The sequence below is a fragment of the Moschus berezovskii genome, chromosome 14, assembly GCF_049115385.1.
Source record: "Moschus berezovskii isolate FMDL1 chromosome 14, NW_MosBer_1.0, whole genome shotgun sequence".
In the NCBI taxonomy this organism is placed as follows: domain Eukaryota; kingdom Metazoa; phylum Chordata; class Mammalia; order Artiodactyla; family Moschidae; genus Moschus; species Moschus berezovskii.
The window spans coordinates 60107491-60116636 of record NC_142473.1 but is presented as its reverse complement, the minus strand read 5'-3'; the positions used below and the strand labels follow the sequence as shown (position 1 = coordinate 60116636).

Below are 9146 nucleotides of genomic sequence, written 5' to 3'. Positions count from 1 at the left end.
CTACAAAAACAGCAGCGTTTATTTTCTCATATTACCTCATCCAGTTAATGAGTGATAATGGTATGTAAAAGTAAGCCACATTGACCACTAACATAATAAGAGGTCCATTTGGAATAAGTTTGAAGCCACTGAGAAAGTAACATTTGCTAAGAGAAGATCCACCTTTGAAAATGGTATGTACCATGGGACCACATAACCCCCAATATTTTTTAAGTTAACTTCTCACTTCTCAAAGAAAATGTGACAATTTTATTTTAGTATAGAAATAAATCCATATAATGTGATTCCTCCCTGGCAAAAAAAAAAGCCCCAGATGATCATTCTGATATTCAGTATGCTATATAAGGTTTTCAAGATTGCTAATTAAGAAGTGATAGTTCTTACTTAAACCAGTATTATACATTTAAAATCTGCATGGTTGTAGAAGCTTTACAGCAGCAGAATTGTATAGACAGCACTTCATTTTACAGATGACTAAACAGGACAGCTTGCTTAAGATCACACCACTCGGTGGTGGCAGAGGCCAGGGAGAGCAGAAGTGCCTGACAGTGCTGTGGTCTGTCCTGCCACACAGCCAAAGCTGAAGATGGAAAGCCTGAAAGAACCGTTTCTTGGCAGGTGAGCAGTGTCCACCCTTAAAACTTATTAATGTAAACGGTAATCCCATAAGTATGTCAGCTTTATAGGAGAGAGATTTATTATACAGGCCAGAGCCTGGGGTTAGTTCTTGGCACATTGCTATTTTGTGTTACCGTAAAATTTTGGTTTTAAAAATATTTGGTATTGCTTACATCTTATTTGGCAAGTTCCTATTCTTGGTATGATTATTTTTCTTTGGAATGGTACATGCGGTTAGATTGTGGCTTTGCAAAGCCATTTTCCTAAAAATTGAGATGCTGAAAACTTTCCTTATAATTGTGTCCTGTGGGATTTGGACTTCCTTTTATTAATAGCAACTCTATTGAGCACTTACTATGTTCCAAGCGTCATATTAGGCACTTTGTATGAATCATTTTATTTAGGCTCACAGTAACCTGAGGCAGTAGGTGTTACTATCCTTGTTTTGTAGATTTGAAAGTGACTTGTAAAAGGCCATTCAGCTGTGGAGTGAGAGTCAAATCCTGACCAACTGATGCTGGTAGAGCAGGCTGCTTCTCAGAATGGAAATCCTCACCTTTAAAAAAAAAAAAGGAGTGGGTGTGAAAAGATGGGTGGAAGAAAGTACATCAAATTACTAATATTTGTTTCTAGATGGTGAGGTTATGGGGAATTAAATCTTTTCCTTATTTTCTACAACATATTTATTTTTCTCATCTTTGAAGGATTGTGTAGCATTCTGAAATGGAAAACTCAAGATTAGTTGTTACATGAAAATTTTTCTTCCAAAATATTTGTTGCCGTTTCCAGTTCCATTTAATACACATCATAACAAGCATTATACCAGGTGTTTTGTCTACAAATATAAGTCATTGACCTGGTGGCCCGTTGTTAGACCTCTGATTCTTCAAGTTCCAGCTCAAGTGCAAGCGAATCAGTTGCTCCCAGTTACTTGTCATGACCTCTGTTATCACCTCAGTTCAAACCCCTATCACCTCTCACTTATCTTTTTCTCCAAGTCTATTTTCCATGTAACAGGCAGAGTTATCATGAACCTCCTCTTCTCAGACCCTTCCAGTGGTCTTAGGCCAGAATCTAGACTCTGACCATGACCCTAAGGCCCTGGTGCCTGCCTACCTCTGATCAATTTTCTAGTCTGATTCTTGTTCACTCTGCCCAGCTGTGATGATCACTCATCAGGCTCATTCAGAGAAGCCTGTTCACAACCTTTACACTTGCTGAACCTTGAAAGCTGTTAGCCCAATTAACTCCTAGCTCTTTTTTTGCATTATTCAGATTTTTGCTTAAATATTATCTCCACAGTGCAACTTTCTCTGATGACCCTTTTGAAACTAGCCTACCTTTTTCTAGAAATGAGTTGACTTTCTACATTAGTATATAAGTTCTACAAGGGCTGGGAGATGGTAGTGTTTGCTGTGGTTGTATCCCACTGCCTTTAGTAGTACCTGACGTGTAGCTGGTGCTCCAGATTTGTTGAATGAATGCACAAATGATGTGTTCTAGGATCAGTGGAAAATTCAGAGTGGCTGGAAGATTCAGGGGAGGGGAAAGAAACTGGAGATAAAGATGTAAAGGCAATTAGGGACCAATCAATGAAAACCCTTGAAATTTCTGCTTAGGAGCTGGCCGTTACCCTCTGGTCAGAGGAATCCTTCAACAGATGCTGAGCCTCAATCCCTTGTCTCTGTGAACTGGCCATAGGAATGGAGCCTTTCAAAGGTGAGGTGTGTGGTAAAGTCTGGCCTGCAGTTTCTGGGCATGTTTAGAAAAAGAGAACATGGTTGAACTCAAAGGCAAATCCCACACTGGTCACTGTTAATCATAATTAATAGTGTCTGCGATTTGTATAATCTTTCTTCCAAAGTGTTCCAAGTCTTGAGACATGATCCCTTTGGTCCCCCCAGACTCTGCCACAATAACAGCCTCGGCATGTGACTCCCCACCCTCCCCTGCCATATAATACTCTTCTGTTTATCACCCATCTTACCCTTCCTTTCCAAGTCAAGTAATTTTTGCCTTGTTTTTTTCTTCTCTTCCTTCCCTTCTCAAACCACAGCCCATATAATTTTCATTGCCCTCTTTGGAACCTGCTTGTGAAACAGTGTGGAAGGAGATGTGCATTGTTCATTTACCTCCATTGCATAGTGGCATTTTCCTCTGGGCTGCAATTCCTTTTCCAGCTTCTCATTCCTCCTGAAAGACAGATTACTAAACACAAAGATGGCTGCTGGTGCTTTAGTCATTAGTTATCTCAGTTCTCATTGAGGTTAGAGTCCCTACGCATAGCATAAGGTTTGTCAGCGTGATTAAGAATAATAGAATTAAGGTACTGATTTCTGCTGTGCTTCATGTAATGACGCTTATACTTAGGGAGGAATTTAATATTTATTTAGTGACTCCTATATGCCAGGCACTGTGTAAGATGCTTTATGTGTATAATCTCATTTAGACTCATATTTTGATGAGGTTGGTATTTTATCCCCATGAGAGAACTGAATTTCAAAGACATTATTTGCCTGCAGTCACAGGGTCAGTGTCTGTCCAGAGCCAGAGCCTGTGTCCTTGTCCAAACTGCACAGCCAGCCCCAACCCTGCCGTAGCACTTGAGATTGCACCAAGAGTCTTCACAGACATTGTCAATTCAGTCTTCATGACAACCTGGGGACTTCCTCCAGCCCTACTGCCCTCTGCTTTGGAGTCTGGGGCTTGGGCAGGGACTCGTGCTTGTTACTGTGCTGGATGCGGGATTCAAACCCAACTGTAGAAGAGTTAGATCATTGATGGGCAGTGCGTGCCGGGGGACGGCCAGACCACAGCCCCAGAGACATCAGTGACAGCAGGGGGGTGGGTTCTCATTCTCTGAGGGGTGCCTGGAAGAGCTGCTGTCCCTTTCTTGCTGGTGAGAGTGGAGGCAGGCCTGGCCAAGACCTGGAAACATCAGAGTGAGAGATGTTGGACATCTCTGGAACTAGTGAGAGAAGGTTGGACAACCCGGCCATAGGAACAGGGGAAAGGGCAGAAGTCTGGTGTGAGGAGACCCAGCCTGAGGGCTGCTACTTGGGAGTTGTGGGGCCTTGGGCAAACCACTTCACCACTCTGAGCTCAGATGTCATGGTGTTTATTGTACAGTCATGGTCTGACCACCACAGCATGGAATGCCACTTTCTCCGAGGCCAAGTGACTGCTAACATGACAGCTAACCAGCTCGTTATGGGTATCGATCCCAGAACAAGCCTGAGCACTGATGAGAAGAACCTGGACGCTCCCTTCTCTTCTGTGCCCTTGAGAGAGAGGCTAGGCAAGTTGCTGCTCTTCTCTGGGTCTCAGTCTTCTCATCTGTTAAGGCAAGGTTGCAAATAGCACCCATGATTGAGGAGAAAGCCAGCTCTGTGTTGTATCATGTCCCTGAAAGGCAGTGAAAGGAAAAACACCTCTAGATGAAATTAGAAAGGATGAGCTTCATGCCAAAGGACCTGGAAAGACTTCCTGGAGGAGTGTGGTATGAGCTAGGTCACAAAGGCTGGATAGGGGTCAGCAGGGAAGGATGCAGGGTTTTGAGGGACAACTGGGGCAGAGACCCAGGCAACATCCCAGTGCAGGGAGCACTACTGCTGTCTCTTTCCTTCCCATCTGACTCCATCAGCATCTCCCACATTCACAGTTCCTGACCTCAGTTCTAAGAGGCTCTTAGTTGTGAGACACACTTTTAATTAAATAGTAGCTTTGGAGAGAATTAAAAAAAATAGTTCTATGTAAACAAAATTGGTTTTAAGTTACATCTCAATTTCAAAGCTTTTAAATTGGAAGGAGAAAATGTATCTTCAGTTCAGTTCAGTTCAGTTCAGTCGCTCAGTCGTGTCTGACTCTCCGCGACCCCATGAATCACAGCACGCCAGGCCTCCCTGTCCATCACCAACTCCCGGAGTACACTCAAACTCATGTCCACAGAGTCGGTGATGCCATCCAGCCGTCTCATTCTCCGTCGTCCCCCTCTCCTCCCGCCCCCAACCTTTCCCAGCATCAGAGTCTTTTCCAGTGAGTCAACTCGTCGCATGAGGTGGCCAAAGTATTGCAGTTTCAGCTTTAGCATCAGTCCCTCCAATGAACATCCAGGATTGATCTCCTTTAGAATGGATGGAGAAATTGCCGAATATGTCACTTTAGCATGAATACTACCAGAAACGTTTGTCGTGTAGAGATTGAGACAGATGTTCGCATTCTTGTTCTGCCACATACCAACTTTGTTATTCTGGGCAAGTTGCTTAAGTTCCCTAAGCATCAATTCATTTTTTAAATGGTCTATAAATTGCCTGGGCATAGGAGATGAGCAGTTAAAGTGGTTTGAATTTGAATGTTGATTCATTTTGGAGAGAGATCTACAGAACATATTTTCTCTGAAATCAGAGGTTGCTATATTAAAAAAAAAAAAAACTTCATATATTGTGATTTTAGAATAGCATAACACAGAGCAGTATTTCTCAGTGAGAATTTGGGGGTGATTTTAGCCCCCCCCAATGACATCTGGCAATGTGTGGAGGTGTTTTTGGTTGTCATAACTATGGTTGGGGGGAGTGGGCTACTGGTATCTAGTATTCAGAGCCTGCGGATGCTGTTAAACATCCCACGTTGCACAGAACAGTCCCCCCAAACAAAGGATTTTCTGGCCCCAAATGTGCATAGCACAAGACTAAGAAATCCTGACATAGAGATTAAGAATGTAGATTGAGGTCTTCCTGGTAGTGCAGGGGACATGGGTTCAGTCCCTGGTTTGGGAAGATTCCACTTCCTGCAGAGCAAGTAAGCCCGTGTGCCATACCTGCTGAGCCCCTGCACCGAGGGCCTGTGCTCCACGGGAGAAGCCCACACACTGCAACCCAGAGTAGCCCCAGCTGCTGCAGGTAGAGAAAGCCCATACACAGTAGCAAAGACCCAGTGCAGCCAAAACCAGAAAGAGGACTGTGGAGCCCACTATCTGGTTTTGAACCCTAGCTCTGCCCCCTGCTAGAGCTTTGTAACCTTGGGTCAGTTAACTTGACCTCTGTCATCTGGGAAAGAATACAGTAAGTTTCTACCACAGAGGGTGCTTGTGACAATTACTATGTTGGCAGAGCATTTTGAATGGAGACTGCCTTCCACGAGGCAGCTAGTGAATGTCCACTCTATTTTAAGCAATTGAATAAGCACTGGACTTTGTGAGAATACTGTGACTGGTACCAGGACCTCAGATAAGTTACTTAACTCCTTGTTCCTCAGTTTCTCCATCTGTTAAAAAAAAAAAAAGTGTTATGGAGGTTGGATGAAATGGATAGAACAGCATAAAGGAAACAGTGGAAAATCTTACAGATACACTTGTATCATCATTGCCTCAACTCCAATAGGAGAATGTTCTGGGGGTGAAGCAATCAAGTCTCCTGGGCCAGGCTGTAACTCAGCAGAAGGGATAGCCAGAGAGAGGAGGTGCTCAGAGCAGCACATTGCAGGCCAGCAGTGGATTGTGCCTTAAGTACATCCTCAGCTGTGGATGCAGGAAGTCGCCTTTATTGGGCTGTTATGTGCAAACTGCACCCCAGCTTCACATACCACTTTTCCCAGAGGAGTGCTTGGAGAATCAGCATACACGCTTGCTCTGCAGGCTCTAAACTCAGAAACAACAGCTCAGATGGAAATAGTGCCCTGAAAGCCCCTGGCCAGGGATCTGTTCCTGTTCCTCCTCGGTCTTCTGTGGCCCCAGTTTTCTCAGATGAGGAAACTGGATTGCTGGCCTGGACTCCAAGGATTCCTGAAGTCTTGGCTGTAACCACACAGGATTGAGTCAGGATTATTATCATCTTTAACAATTATATCTGTAAACAGTAACCTAGCAGGGATTGTGTCAAGCAACTTACATAAATAAATTAATAAAATTCTCAGAACAACTTTGTGAAACATTGAGTATTATGGCCTTATTGCTGATGCTATCACTCAGGCTCAAAGACAGTAAGCAACTTGCCCAAGAATGCATAGAACCAGATCCACATCTGTCTTGACCAAACACCCTGTAGTATCACAAGCCAGAATGTGCAAGTGAAAGTCACTCACTCAGTTGTGTCCAACTCTTTGTGACCCCATGGCCTGTAGCCTGCCAGGCTCCTCTGTCCATGGGGATTCTCCAGGCCAGAATACGGGAGTGGGTAGCCGTTCCCTTCTCCAGGGGATCTTCCCAACCCAGGGATCAAACCCAGGTCTCCCACATTGCAGACGGATTCTTTACCAACTGAGCCACCAGGGAAGCCCAGCAAACATCAAACACAATGAACAAATATTAAGTGCAAAGAGCCTGGCAAACACCAGGCACTTAATATCTGTTCATTGTGTTTGATGAATGAATACCCAAGGGCAAATCACAAAGTAACTTGTCCCTCATCCAGCTCTGACCATCTTTGCGTCTCACCACCTCATCCCTTCTTGCCTGGATTCCCGGTGCCTCCTCTCTCTGGCTGAGATCGTGATACCCTCTTGGCAACAAGTCAAACTGTCTTTTAAGGGAACTTCAGTGACAACCGCAGAGACTAGCCTTTCCCAATACTCCCCTGAGCCTGCACTGTGCCAAGCACTGAGGGGGACTGGGGACACAGAGCTGAGTCACCCCCAGCACCTGAGGGGAATCTGCATCTGTGGAAGGTGGGTGGGGCTGAGAGTGGAGACTGATGAGAAAAGCAGCTGGTCACTTGCAAAATGATCAAAGCAGCCCTTGCAGGGAAAGGCTCAGGGAAGCCTTCCCTGGGGCTGAGGCCGCTTTTGAAATTTGCATACCTGTACTTGGCACAGACTGGGCCGCAGATGCCTTCTCCCATCAGTCCCCGTTTATCCTCCATTCAGTGTGCTGACACTGCATAGTGGAAAACTTAAGAAGCAGCCTCTCCAGCAGCTCAGAATCCACACTGGGGTAAAAGGCAGTGAGAAACTGCTGCTGAAAACCTACTGTGTGCCAGGTACTTTCATCTACTTTGTTTAATTTAATACACATAAGTAGTCAGTGAGGTAGACATACCCATTGTGGAGTGAGAGAAAAGAGTGTTCAAAGAGATTAGGCAATTTGCTAAAGGGTCCAGAGGAAATTGCTTTGAGGAAACTTGCTTATAAGAGTTGCTTAAAGATAAGTAGCTAAGTAGGAGAACTGGCCTCTCCATTTTGGATCCCTGTGCAGGTCAACTCTCATATGGCCTCTGAGCCATACGTGTTGGGGTATCTGTCAGGCTGAAGAGTCTGGGTGGGGAGTGAGGATAGCTTAGTTTCTACAGACCCCTGTGGGTTCTCTGGTCAAAAGGACTCAGAGGATGCCCACCTCCTAGGGAGTGCCCGTGCAGACAAGGGCAAGAGCACAAAATGTGGTAAGACAGCCCCAGATCCACATCCAAAGGTGGGAATTTTTCTTGGTGGGGCTTTGGATAGGGATGAGGGCCCAGTGGAGAGGCTTTGGAGAGAAAGACCTCTTCCCTCTGCCTGGGACTGCCCAAGAACAGGCCAACAAGCTGCTTTGGGGCCCTCAGATCTACGGAGCTGAAGTTGTGCTGCAACAACCGTGATGAATAGATCCGAAGACACAGGTGTGACCAGCTAGTGCCTCCCCACTCATTAACCCAATCACAGTCACCCCAGCACGCTAACCCTCCACTCACCCATCCTTTAGGCATCCCTTCCTCCTCCCTCCCTCAGGCATTCCTCTACTGCACTCAGTCATTTCTTTCTTTCTTTCAGCGAGGGTCTGGGACACTTGTCAGGCATCTCTAGGATTTTGCCAGGATCCAAGAAGCCTTCATCATGGTGTAGAAAACATGAGACCCAAACCTTGACAGATGAGCCGGAACTTTGGCAGGAAGAAGTGGGTTAAAACAAAGAACAGTCCAGATGGAAGGGATGGTGCGTGCAAAGTCAGAGAAGCTGCAAAATCTGGGAGAAGGGTAAGCAGTGATCTGTCATCCGCACTGGCAGAGCAGCATTTCCCAAGAATATTGGACCACGGAGCATCTTGTGAGATCAGTGACCTGAAAAATGCCCTTGAGGAAATTCTTTGGTATTGTGTGTTTGAGTGTGTGTGTGTGTGAGAGAGAGAGGGAGAGAGGGAGGGCGGGCAGGAGGGAGGGAGAATATAGTGAGGGTGAAGGCATTTGTGCTTGCTCCTGGAGATGGGGATTCCCAGCATCTAGTCACAGAATACTAGCCCCCAGAGATGCTCCATGGAAACACTGTCCTGCAACAAGTGTAGGAAGCTGCACATGCAGTGTCTTCCTCGGGAACCACAGGCACGGTAGTATTTAAAGGGCACCTCACCCCCACATACTGCACAAAGACACTTTAACTTTGCTTCACCCTACATGGACCAAACTTATTTCACCACAAACCCATTTGTTCAGGGGACATCTTTATTTGGGGGACTAGGGTATTAATTTTGCTTTTTAAGTTAGCATCTGTTTACAGTATAAATACATTTTTCAAACAGAGCAATGGGGTATGCTTTGAAAAGTTGTCCTCCCACCCTTGCTCCCTTG

The 9146-nt window shown here is 45.4% G+C and overlaps 1 long non-coding RNA gene across 1 annotated transcript; it reads left to right on the top strand.

Moving 5' to 3' along the window:
- Positions 1-291: 291 nt before the first annotated feature.
- On the top strand, positions 292-8691 carry LOC129554694 (uncharacterized). The gene is made up of 3 exons (XR_008685638.2): positions 292-618; positions 2238-2337; positions 8356-8691. It is a non-coding gene; the product is annotated as an uncharacterized LOC129554694 (long non-coding RNA).
- Positions 8692-9146: the final 455 nt, after the last annotated feature.